The 12,651-nt window shown below is 37.2% G+C and overlaps 1 long non-coding RNA gene across 4 annotated transcripts in view; it reads left to right on the top strand.

Annotated features, from left to right (window-relative positions):
* The first annotated feature begins 3,769 nt into the window (after positions 1-3,769).
* Positions 3,770-12,651, top strand: part of LOC131383052 (uncharacterized) — an 81,653-nt gene continuing 72,771 nt past the window's right edge. For 3 of the 4 annotated variants that reach the window (XR_009212766.1, XR_009212767.1, XR_009212769.1), the window contains exons 1-2: positions 7,098-7,134; positions 8,078-8,138. This is a non-coding gene — a long non-coding RNA (uncharacterized LOC131383052). Of the gene's footprint in view, positions 6,345-7,097; positions 7,135-8,077; positions 8,139-12,651 lie in introns of those variants that run through there. The other variant, XR_009212768.1, reaches the window with a different exon arrangement.

Here is a 12,651-nt window from a genome sequence, read left to right as displayed (position 1 = left end):
ATTTTATTCTCACTTTATACAACTCTGTACACTAGTTCTGAGTTTTTAAGATTATTATTGGCATATCTAGGGAGAATTTTTAGGAATACCACCCAAAATAGTCGCAATGTTCTAAAATCATTTTGTTTTCTAAATTGGTTTGGCAAACTCTATACAACAGTCTGTTCCTTTTCATTCTCCAAGTTGAGTTTTTAAATTTTTTTCTTATACTCTGTGCATTTTGACAATATTTACCACTTTTCAGAAGACATTAAAGTTCTGTTATGGCCTTAAAACATTTCTGTAAAGCTGAAAGGAAATATCATTTATGATTTATTGATGGGAAACAGTTACAAATTTTGAGTTACTTGAAAAACAGAAGGGATGAGATTTATGGCCTAGTGTTGTGTTTTCATTCTTAACCCATAAGCAAAAATCTCTGGAAAAGTACCAATATCTAGTAAAAGAAATATTTTTTCACAAAAAATATTTTCTATTTTCTCCTCACTTCTTACCTCATCTCACCTCAAAGTTCAAGAAGCTTAAATTTGTGATCAAAGGTAAATAGTATAATTGAATATTTGATACTATAGAAATTTGCAACTATATAACGGCATTATTAACGTTTTGCTAGTGATCAGTTTCCTATTAGGGCAGCCACATAAAATTAGGCTTGACACTTTAAAAGAAAATGTTGACTCTTTTCCTCCTTTAATGTTTAATTTTAAAATAGATTTAAGCAACTTTAAAGACATTTTCCTGAGCAACTGCATTTTGTTTTCATTCTGAATTTAATGAGACTTTTTTCTTTCACATTTCAGTTTGCTTTAGAAAGGATTTAAGGCAGCTGAATGTGTTTCCCAGTGTGAGAAAAATTGTCATGTAAATTTAGAAAAAAGTATTGTAAATGTCCCTTGATTTTGGCTTAAGAGTTAGAATTTACTTAGGATGTTTCCTGACCCAACCTCATTGGAATTTGAAAGTACATTCCAATAGTATTGTGAGCTGCTCCTTTAAACATTGATAAGTAGGCTTCAAACTTAATTTTCAAGGAAATAAGCCATGCTTTTACTGTAGGGTTTATTAATCTGAAATACCTGAGAGTGAAAATGGTTATATGTTCCTATCTAATAATATAAACAGTTAAATGTGACCTGTAAATATTGTGAAATTTAGCAAAAATATAACCTGTAAAAATAATCTCTAGTAAGCTAATATTCTCCCAGTAATAAAACTTAACTAAAGTAGCCCAATTAACTGACATTAGAATAGATCGTGATATGTGAGGGAACTATTAGTGAATTACAGTCATGTTTATATTTCTCTTTTCAATTATAATCATGTCTTTGAAATGAGATCTCATTTTCCAGTCCTTATTACCTATAAGGAAGAGAAATGTATGTAAATTTCACAAATGCATACGAAAATTACCAAACTTCTTAAGTGTTATTGGGTATTTCTGCAGAGATATCATTAACAGGACAGCCCAACATTTTACATGGTTATCTTTAACAATGGAAGTACAGTGGTTGTTTAATTAATTAGCTAATACTTCATTTACTGTGTATAGTCATCATAATTCATATGAATAATATGTAGGTCTTTTAGGATTATTAGTACTGTATATTAAATAAATGCTTGAAAGGGAAAATACCTTTTAGTGTTTGGTAAAAGAGTAGGCATAAGGTAAATTTTCCCTTCTGTTAGCAGAACTATTCAATGTGTTTAGCTGTCCTTGGAGAAGACTGAGCCATTGATGCTGTAAAAATCCAATAGGGTTAAAACAAAAATATCACTTTGAACATGATTTACTTGGCTAGGAGATACTTGAAAGCTTTAAACAACTCAAATCTTTCTCCAGAAAATTAAACACAGTTCTATCTCAGAAAACTTGAAGACATTGACAATTCATAGGAATTCTGTGATAAGTCAGCTCACCTACCTAAAGACCAAGGTGAAGACGCACAGCAAGAAAGGAAGCTGAAGTAAGGAGAGAAAAGAAAGCAGAAGGAAAAGCATGGTAAGAGCCCAAATTAACTCTGACTACTGGGGGCTGCTACAGGGAATGGGAAGAGAATAACATTGTTCTGAGCCCACAGTGTGTGCCATGCTGCAGCAGTTAGTTCACAGGCTTGACCCATCCTTCAATGATTTTATCTCATTTTATGCACAAAGACTGAAAGGGAACTTAAATCATCCAGGTGTCTCTCACAACTAGTAAATAGAGAAGTGGATATGAACCCACAGCAGTCTTATTTCTACCATATTATGCATACTACTCCTTAAACAGAATCAAGTTTACAAAGCAAACAAGGCTGGCCAGGTTTGGTGTCTCACACCTGTAATCACAGCACTTTGGGAGGCTGAGACAGGAGGATTGCTTGAGCCGAGGAGTTCGAGACTAGCCTGAGAAACACAGCAAGACCTTGTCTCTGCAAAAAAATTAAAAAATTATCCAGGCATGGTGGTACATGCATATAGTCCCAGCTATTTGGGAGACCGAGCTGGGAGGATTGTTTGAGCCCGGGAGGTTGAGGCTACAGTGAGCCATGATCTGTGCCTTGCACTCCAGCCTGGGCGACAGGGTGAGACCTCGTCTCTTGAAAACAAGTCTAAAAACAACTCACAGGTAACGGAGTCATGACAAAAAATTTTTTTTGTTTGTTTACTGACACAAGAAAAGCAAGCTAACACAAGGCATAAATACTGCAAAATGAACAGCAAAGAAGATAAATATTTAACAGTTGTTCAAGCTACAAATGAGAAAATTATGTATCTTGCAACATTCTTGACAGGTAAGATGGTAAGATGTTGGTATATATTTTTATATCAAAACCCAGAATTAGAGTTCTTTGATTTGCTAGTTTGGTATAAAATCCATTAAATAAATTTGTGCTTTATTTTTGCTTGAACTAGAATGCCCAGACTGTTTAAAATGATTGGTTCTCAGTTAAATAGGCCAACTGGCCACCTAACAAGTATTTGCTGCATGCCTGCTGTGTCAAGTTGGAATACCATAGTGGAGAAGTGAGAAAAGGCCATAGATTTTACATTTTAGAGTGGGGAAACAGATTTTATACAGAGAGATGAGCAAGCATGATGGCTTGATGTAGGAACAAACTTGGTCACTTAGGAAAGCATAAGAAGAGAAAGGCTAGAGCAGAGTAAGTGATGGGAGATTGATGTAAGATAAATTTTGGAGAAGTAGGCAGGAGAACTGGTTTCAGCCAAGGTGGAATAAAACCACTAAATTCTGTCCCCTACTGATGACAACCATCAATAAACTTTTTCTACACTGTTTTATTCAAACTCATTAGTTTATCTTATTCTTTGAATAGATCTTTTATCCCAGCCTGATTTTGTGACATCATCGATGAGTCATTTGGAAAATACAGGTTCACTGAGTTTTGTAGATTTTCCAATGTTGACACATTTCATTATGCAATGCAGAAAAATCACATTTAAAAAAATATCACAACACTTTTTTAGAGCTGACCAGAATAGTCTTTAAATATTTGGAGGAAGGCAGATTATGAAAGAGAGTCAAAACTTGGAAAAGCAACCTATATTAGGGATGTTTCTTTTCTTCTATTGTCTTAACAGCTTCGCCCCAAGGGTGGGCCCCACTTGTGGAGCTGCACAGCCTCGGTGACTTGAGCAGCCCACACTGAGAGAAATCAAGCTTTTTGGCCACAGGAACCAGAAAAAGAGTCTCCTGTGGGCCAGTGGCCATGGAGTATGAGGGTGGGGGGAGGGTTGGGGAAATCCTGAAGACGAGAGAGCTGGAAAAGGGAATCCTCTAATTCTGAGTTTGAGCTTCTGCAAGTCCTGGGCCCACTCCTGAGCCTGCATGCACAGGACAGACCAAAGAAGCATAGCAAAGGCTTTGAAAATGAAACAGATTGGAATTATCACTCATAAACGATGAGACAAAACTTGCAGCCTGAGCCTAATCGAGTGGATTGCCTGAATCAACTGATCAATCAATCATCAATTAAACATTTTCAGAAAATTTTAACAGGACCCAGAGTCTATGCAACACAGTATCCAACATTACTTAACTAGGAAGAACTGGAAAAATGTGACAAAATCCCAGGGAAAAAGTCAATCAAGAGATGGTAACCACAAAATAACCCAGATGTTGGAATTATCAGATGTAAAAACAGCTATTGTAATTATGTTTCATGAGATAAACACACTTGGAACGAATGGAAAGGCAGAAGTTCTCAGCAAGGACACAAATTATAAAAGGAACCACATGGAAATTTTACAACTAAAAGGTACAATATCTGAAAAAACACACTAGATGGGCAATAGAAGAATGGAAATGACAGAAGAGTCAGCAAACTTGAAGATAACTTTATAAATATCCAATTCTAATCATGGCTTTAGAGTCTTAAAGGTGGATGAAACTTTGAAAAGTGAAACGTATCTGATTGTAATAAGCCTCAGGGAGCCTGAATAAAATACTAATCCAAGTGTATTTACGTGGCTCCCACAGATACACTTGAAGAAGTTCCTGTTGTCAATTACATTAAGTAAAGGAATTAGCATTATCACAGGTCCAAACATGGTGATTATAAGAATTTGCTATTATGGTGTTACACAGGATTAATGTGTCAAAACAGCCCAAGGTGATATATGCACTGACGAAGTTTTCTGGTTGGGTCCATTAAGTGTATACCTGCAGTAAAAAGCAATTTAAAACTTAGCAAAGTCATCACTAGATCACTGACAAACTCATCCTTAGAGACAGTGCATGGTAATTGCTTCGTTTACCTGCTCATATTAACACTTTGATTCAGCCTAACTCTTTTGATTCAGCCTTTGCAACAGCACTTTTTCCAAACGTGATGTTATTACAGAGATGTCATACAAAAATTGACCTATCATGTAGGCACAATGCATGCTTTTCAATATTACAGCAGAAAAAAAAATGTGATGTTTAATGCTGCTAGTGCCTAGGAATCTGGTATGAGAAAACATTAAGGTGAGTTTGGAGAAAAACTGAGCTGGTATTATGTTTGGAGAAATGACTTCCTGATTCAGAAAGAGAATTTCAAGACTTTAGAATGCCTCGCATTGTTATATTAGAATCATATTACTCGTAAAAGGTAGTATAAATTTTTGTAATAGTGATAATTCTGGGTTTAATAGTTTAACAAGTGTTGACATTTAATTCCCATAACATAGGAAGTACAATTATATCCATCTTATACACAAGGAGCTATGGTACAGAAAGGTTCAATAACTTGTTGAATATAGCAGATCTAGTAAATGGCAAAGTCAGGATTTAAATCTAGGTCAATTTGATTGCCAAGCCTGGGCCATTTACTACTGTGTTATATATGTTACTTCCTATAAAAACTTAGTAAGAAGGTCTTTCATTTTCAAACCGAAATGGACAGAACACTGGTGTAAGCAGTGTTCTGAAGCTTTTGGTCTCAGGATTCCTTTACGCTCTTAAAACTTACTGAGGATCTCAAAGGGCTTTTGTTATTGATATTTACTACATAAGAAATGAAAACTGAGACATCATCTGATAATTAAAAAAACAAGCTAATCATATGATAATATAAATAACATTGTAGTGAAAATAAGCATATATTCTAAAACAAAAATGTTAGTGATGAGGTTGTGTTTTGTTTTTTACATTTTTTTGATTTTTTTTTTTTTTTTGAGACTAAGTCTCTGTCACCAGGCTGGAGCAGTGGTGCGATCTCGGTTCACTGCAACCTCCACCTGCCAGGTTCAAGTGATTCTGCTGACTCAGCCTCCCGAGTAGCTGGGATTACAGGCGTGTGCCACCATGTCCAGCTAATTTTTGTAGTTTTTAGTAGAGACGAGGTTTCACCATGTTGATCAGGCTGGTCTCAAACTCCTGACAGGTGATCCACCCGCCTCGGCCTCCCGAAGCGCTGGGATCACAGGTGTGAGCCACCACCCCCAGCAGACATTTTCATTATACAATGCAAAAAAAGTCACGTTTTAAAAATATCACCACCGAGCTCACCAGGATAGTCTTTACATATTCGGAAGCTGTTAAGTTCATGGTAGCAGGTATAAGATTTTAAAAATACTAATTTTTGCTTAAAAGCTTGAATTTTATCACTTATAACCCACAGGGGTCATGGGCCACACTATGAGGATCATTGGTGTTAGAGGTTTGGTTCGAGAGATGCAAGTATGAGAACATTTCCCTAACAGGCCTAAACACATTCCTTTTCAGAGTGCTAAAGGAATTTGAAAATGAGGTCTCAGAATTACTAGCAGTAATTCCTGATAAACTGAGAAAAATGGGAGAGAGTCCACAGACAAAGACATGAGAAAAGATTGCTGTAACTCTCCAGAAGGATGGATTCTGGGTAATGAAGGCCAGTATGTTTAACACTGATTCCCAGAAAAAGACTTTAATATATTCAGTAGCAGGTAGTTTAAGAACATTAGAAGATAATTTGGTGATTACCAGATGTCAATGAGGGCTAGGTAGGTCATTTCAAAGCCCTCTCAAATTTCATTTTTTCTTTATGATCACCTGCCACAATGCTTTACGTGATGTACATACGAAAATGTTCGCATAACTGTATAAAACAGTTGAATAATAATTGTATAGCATATTGCTTATATAAACTGTACAAATCTCATTTGAATAAAAACCATTTATAAAGTACTTGCAGTATGCAAAATGTGTTAGGCAAAGGGCAGGTCTGAGAGGCACACACGAGGAAAACTAAAACAGAACAGAAGCCTAATGGTATTTTCAAGTGTTATAAAATATGTGAAGTCTGCCTTGTGAGAGAAGGTAGCGTTGGCTTGTGGAAAGAGCATAGCACAGGAAATTAGAACATCTGGTTGTTCATCCTGTCTTTACCATCAACTTAATGAATGACCTGGAGTAAGTTACTTCACTTCGAGACCTATGCTCTATATCTGCAATATTGAAAATGCTGGATAAGATAATCTCTAAAGCCCCAGAAAAAGATGGAGTTGTACTCTTTCTTTCCAAGGAACATATACTGGAACTTATGAGTAGAACTTTGGAGAGACCAAGTTTGCCTCACAATGAGAAATATTCTAGCTCTGCGCTGTCGTATAGTGACTCCAGTCACTAAGCTACATGTTTCTATGGAGCACTTGAAATGTGACTGGTTCAAAGTGAGATTTGCTATAAGTATAAATTACACATCAGATTTTGAAAACTTAGTATAAAAAGTAGAAGGCAAAATAGCTTGTCAATTTTTTATATTGATTACCTATTGATAATATTTTTGATATAGTGAGTTAAATTATATATATATGATTTTTTTTTTGAGATGGGGTTTCACTCTGTCACCCAGGCTGGAGTGTGGTGGCGTGATCTTGGCTCACTATAACCTCCACCACCCAGGCTCAAGCCATCCTCCCACCTTGGCCTCTCAGGTAGCTGGGACCACAGTTGTGCACCACCACACATGGCTAATTTTTTGCATTTTTGGTAGAGGTGGGGTTTCACCATTTTGCCCAGGCTGGTCTCAAACTGCTGAGCTCAAGTGATCCACCTTCCTTAGCCTCCCAGAGTGCTGGGATTACAGGCATGAGCCACCTCCTGGTCTAAATTAATATATTTTTAAAACATTTCACCTAGCCGGGCACGGTGGCTCACGCCTGTAATCCCAGCACTTTGGGAGGCTGAGGCAGGCGGATCACAAGGTCAGGAGATCGAGGCCATCCTGGCTAACACAGTGAAACCCCGTCTCTACTAAAAATACAAAATATTAGCTGAGCGTGGTAGCGGGCACCTGTAGTCCCAGCTACTCGGGAGGCTGAGGAGGAGAATGGCATGAACCCGGGAGGCAGAGGTTGCAGTGAGCCGAGATTGTGCCACTGCACTCCAGCCTGGACGACAGAGCAAGACTCTGCCTCAAAAAAAAAAATAAATAAATTTCACCTGATTTCTTTTACTTTTTAAGATATATATGGCTGATGGAACATTTAAAATTACATATATGGCTCATATTATATTTCTATTGGACAGGGTAATTTTAGCTAATAGAGTTTCCAACAAAATCATAATAACTTGAAGAGGAACCTAATTTTACTTTTCATTTTGCATTTTGAGGTACACAAGCAGAGACCAGGTCATAGTTCTGACAAGAGGACCTCACAGAAGACTCCATTTGGTGTGTATTTGATCTAAATTTGTGTTCTCAGTCTGTGCTCAGATGAATGCTTGGGCTCCAGCAGCACCCAGATTTGTCATAGGGGAAGGAGGAGGAGGACAAAGAGGTCTTTCTGTCTTTCCTTCCTCTTTCAGAGAGCTGATCAGTATGTATTATTGAATAAATGGATGAGTGTACAAAATATATGTATGTATTTCCGGTAAAATGGATGAAGTTTAGGGTTCAGGCTTTGGACCAGGTCTGGCAGCTGGTTTATTTCTTGGTGCCACTGTATACTAGCTCTATGACCTTACTTACCCCCTCTGTGCCTCAGTTTCTTCATTTGTAAATGTGGGGTTTGCATGTACAGTTTTGAATACAGTATAGTATATTTCCCTAGAAACATGGCTTGCTCCTAAACATTTGGCAATGCTATTGCATAAATTAATCTTGCAAGACAAAACTACACACGACAAAAAACTCTTATCTCACCTGTAAACAGGTTGTTAAACATGTTCTCACTTCCTTGCCTTCTGTCACCACCTGTACAGCATGTTTTTGAAGGAATTCCACAGTGCTTGTGATTAAAGCAAATTTGTACACTGCCTGGACACCCTTAGCAACTTGATCTTATGGTAGGAGAACAATCTGTGGAGAATTGGAGACTTCATATTCAATAAGGACCTGTTAGGGGCAAAGTGATACAAGGTGCCTTCTCTTTACTTTTGCCTTTCCCATCCAAACATGACCCTGAACATCTGGCAGCATGAAAAGGGGACATGCTTATCCCATACACCTGCTAGCTGACTGCCAGGATTAAACTTAGGTCCAAATGGTGAGTAGTGTTTGCTTTTGTAATCTAACACTAGTTGACATCCTACTCTACTCCTCTCTGGCCAGTTCTCTTCCATTCCACAGACTTCCTTATTTATTTATTTATTTATTTATTTATTTATTTATTTATTTATTTATTTATTTTTGAGACAGAGTCTCATTCTGTAGCCCAAGCTGGAGTGCAGTGGCATGATCTCAACTCACTGCAAGTGTTGCCTCTGGGCCTCAAGTGATTCTCCTGCCTCAGCCTCCCAAACACCTGGGACTGGAAGTGTGTGCCACCACACCCAGTTAATTTTTTTTAATTTTTAGTAGAGACAGTGTTTCACCATGTTGCCCTGGGTGGTCTTGAACTCCTGAGCTCAGGCGATCCATCTGCCTCGGCCTCCCAAAGTGTTGGAATTACAGGCATGAGCCACTGTGCCCGGCCTCCACAGGCTTTCTTTGCCCTGCTTGGTCCAACTCTCGTACCTCTTTTATTCTCTCAGAAACTTCCATTACCTTCTACTGAATAGAGAAAATTAAGGCTATCATGCTGCCTGGACTGCTTCAACATGCTGTCCTTCTTTTTTCTATTATCAACCAACTCTCTACCTCCCTTGACCTGCCTCCCTCTCATTTTAGAGGAAAAAAATATTTCCCTTCTTGTTTTTTTTTTTGTTTGTTTGTTTTTTGTTTTTGTTTTTGTTTTTTTTCCCGAGAGGGACTTTTGCTCCTGTTGCCCAGCCTGGAGTGCAATGGCATGAGTTTGGCTCACTGCAACCTCTGCTTCCCGGGTTCAGGTGATTCTCCTGCCTCAAGCCTCCTGAGTAGTTGGGATTACAGGCGTGCAACACCACACCCGGCTAATTTTTGCATTTTTAGTAGAGACAGGGTTTCACCATGTTGGTCAGGCTGCTGTTGAACTCCTGATCTCAGGTGATCCACCCACCCCAGCCTCCCAAAGTGCTGGGATTACAGGCGTGAGCCACTGTGCCCGGCCTCCCTTCTTGTTTAAAGCTAACTTTTCTATTGTGCTCTTTCTTTCCCAGGACAAAGATGGTGTTTTATTGGATTATCTCTTTCTCTTCTTATTTTCAACATTTGACTGTCTTTTGGATCATTTCTTGGAGTTGAAAAATATTCTTAAATCTCTCCATTTTTATCAATAAACAGAAAAAAGAAAGCTTTCTCTATCTTGTATTCTATTCAGTTATTACTCTCCTCTCTCTTAAAACTCAAGTGCAAAAAGGAAAATCTACCCTTGTCTCTACTTCCTCACATCTCATTCATTAATTTTTCTATTTGTAATATCTACTATTTTAATTTAGTTACAAATGCACATATGTGAAAGAATATATGTAAAATAATATATTTAATATCGATTTGGATATATTCTATACCTCCCTGACCCAATCATTTCCACTGACCTTTTCCTTCCCTCCACCCCAATCATCAGCTCCCATTGTAATAGGCTTGATTCTGCCATTTCCAATTAGCAAAGATCTTGCAAACCTGTGTTTTCCAGCATCCACCTCTCTATCACCTCCCGCATTTTCACTCACTTATTTTTATACTACTTCTACTTCAGCATATTTAAATCTCATAAGTCTTAAAGTCAATTGAACCTAACTCTTTTTCATTATTCATTTCCCCTCTTCTATCCTTACATATGTTCATACCCATTTCCTGGTTCATCATTATAATCACTCTCTTATAGCACATTATTAATTTATTTGACACTCTCTTTCTCACTCATTTGCCTGGCAAATCTGAAATTGTCTATGTGCTACTGTATGCCTACACCGCAGCAGGGTGAAACACAACTGTGCTTTTTGGTCTCACTGGATGTTAATCCCCAAATATCAAAAACAAACATCACCACCACACAATAGTCTTACTTTTTCCTGATACTTTTCCTGGTACATTTACTTTCGCATTCTCTAAGATAACAATTTTATGACTTCTTACTCTTCAAACTTCCAAAACTGTGATCAGTGACTCAAACTTACATTTTATACACATCACCATGGAAATTATCACATGGAAACACTCACATCTTCTTACCACAGAATCTACTAACCTATCAGAATCAGTACCATGCTCTGTGCCTTTCTTCTTGTTACAGTCAATGAGTGATTTTACTCATTTCAAAGACCAATCTCTTCATATTGAATTCTATCTCTTCTAGTGGTTTAAAACCTTTTTTAATGCAATCATTTTCTCTAATTAGCAATTCTTTTCTTTATACTTGCTCATTCTTATTACCATACAAGCTCAAGTACTTCTACCACATAAACTCCCAAATCCTTAATACACCATACAAAACCTTCCATCATCTGGCTGCTCTTATCTTTCCATTTTCATCTCCCTGTATCCTACTTTTCAGTTCCCATACTATTTGTCAAATGATTCTTCTGCTACGTGTGTCTAGGCCTTTGGTTATGTTCAGTGCACAAGAAGCATGAAAATATGACCATAATCAGGAGGACAAAACAACCAATAATCCATTCACGATAATGCCCAGCAAACTAGAAATAGAGAGGAACTTCCTCAACTTGATAAAGAACATCTACAAAAAACCTGCTACTAACATCATACTTGATGGTGAGAAACCAGATGCTTTTCTGCTAAGATCAGAAACAAGGCAAGGATGAACTCTTTCACCACTGCTTTTAAATATCATCTGGAAGTTCTCGCTAATGAAATAAGAAAAAAGGAAATAAAAGATGTGTAGACTGGGAAGGAAGACATGAAACTGTTTTTGATTGTCTGTGTAGAAAATCTGAAAGAATCATTAACAACAATGATAATCTTCTGGAACTAATAAGTAATTTTAAGAAGGTTGCAGGACGCAAGGTTAACATACAAAGTCAATTGCTTTCCTATATACCACCAATAAACAAGTGGAATTTGAAATTAAAAACACAATACCATTTACATTAGCACCCCTGCAAAATAAAATACTCAAATATAAATCTAACAAAATATGAACAAGATCTCTGTGAAGAAAACTATAAAACTTTTATGAAATAAATCAAAGAACTACAAAAATGAAGAGATATTCCATGATCATGGATAAAAAGTCTCAATATTGTCAAGATGCTAGTTATCCTCAACTTGATATACAGATTCAATGCAATCCAAATCAAAATCTCAGCAAGTTAATTTGTGGATATTGATAAAATGATTCTAAAGTTTATATGAAGAGGCAAAAAATCCAGAATAACAAACACAATGTTAAAGGAGGGAACAAAGTTGGAGGACTGACACTACCTAACTTCAAGATTTACTGTAAATGTACAGTAATCAAGACAGTGTGGTATTGGTGAGAGAACAGACAAATAGACCGATGGAACAGAATAGAGAGCCCAGAAATAGACCCACATAAATATAATCAACTGATTTTTGACAAAGGAGCAAAGACAATGCAATGGAGAAAGAACAATCTGTTCAGTAAATGGTGCTGGAACAACTGGACGTCCACATACAAAAAAATAAATAAATAAATCTAGACATAGGCCTTATATTCTTCACAAAAATTAACTCAAAATGAATCATAGACTTAAATGTAAAATACAAAGCTATAAAACTCCTAAGATAAAACACAGAAAAAAAACTAGGCCGGGTGAGGTGGCTCACACCTGTAATCCCAACACTTTGGGAGGCTGAGGTGGCCAGATCACTTGAGGTCTGGAGTTCAAGACCAGCCTGGCCAACA

Source organism: Hylobates moloch, unplaced genomic scaffold, assembly GCF_009828535.3.
Source record: "Hylobates moloch isolate HMO894 unplaced genomic scaffold, HMol_V3 SCAFFOLD_3, whole genome shotgun sequence".
Lineage (NCBI taxonomy): Eukaryota > Metazoa > Chordata > Mammalia > Primates > Hylobatidae > Hylobates > Hylobates moloch.
This window is presented reverse-complemented; position numbering and strand designations above follow the sequence as displayed.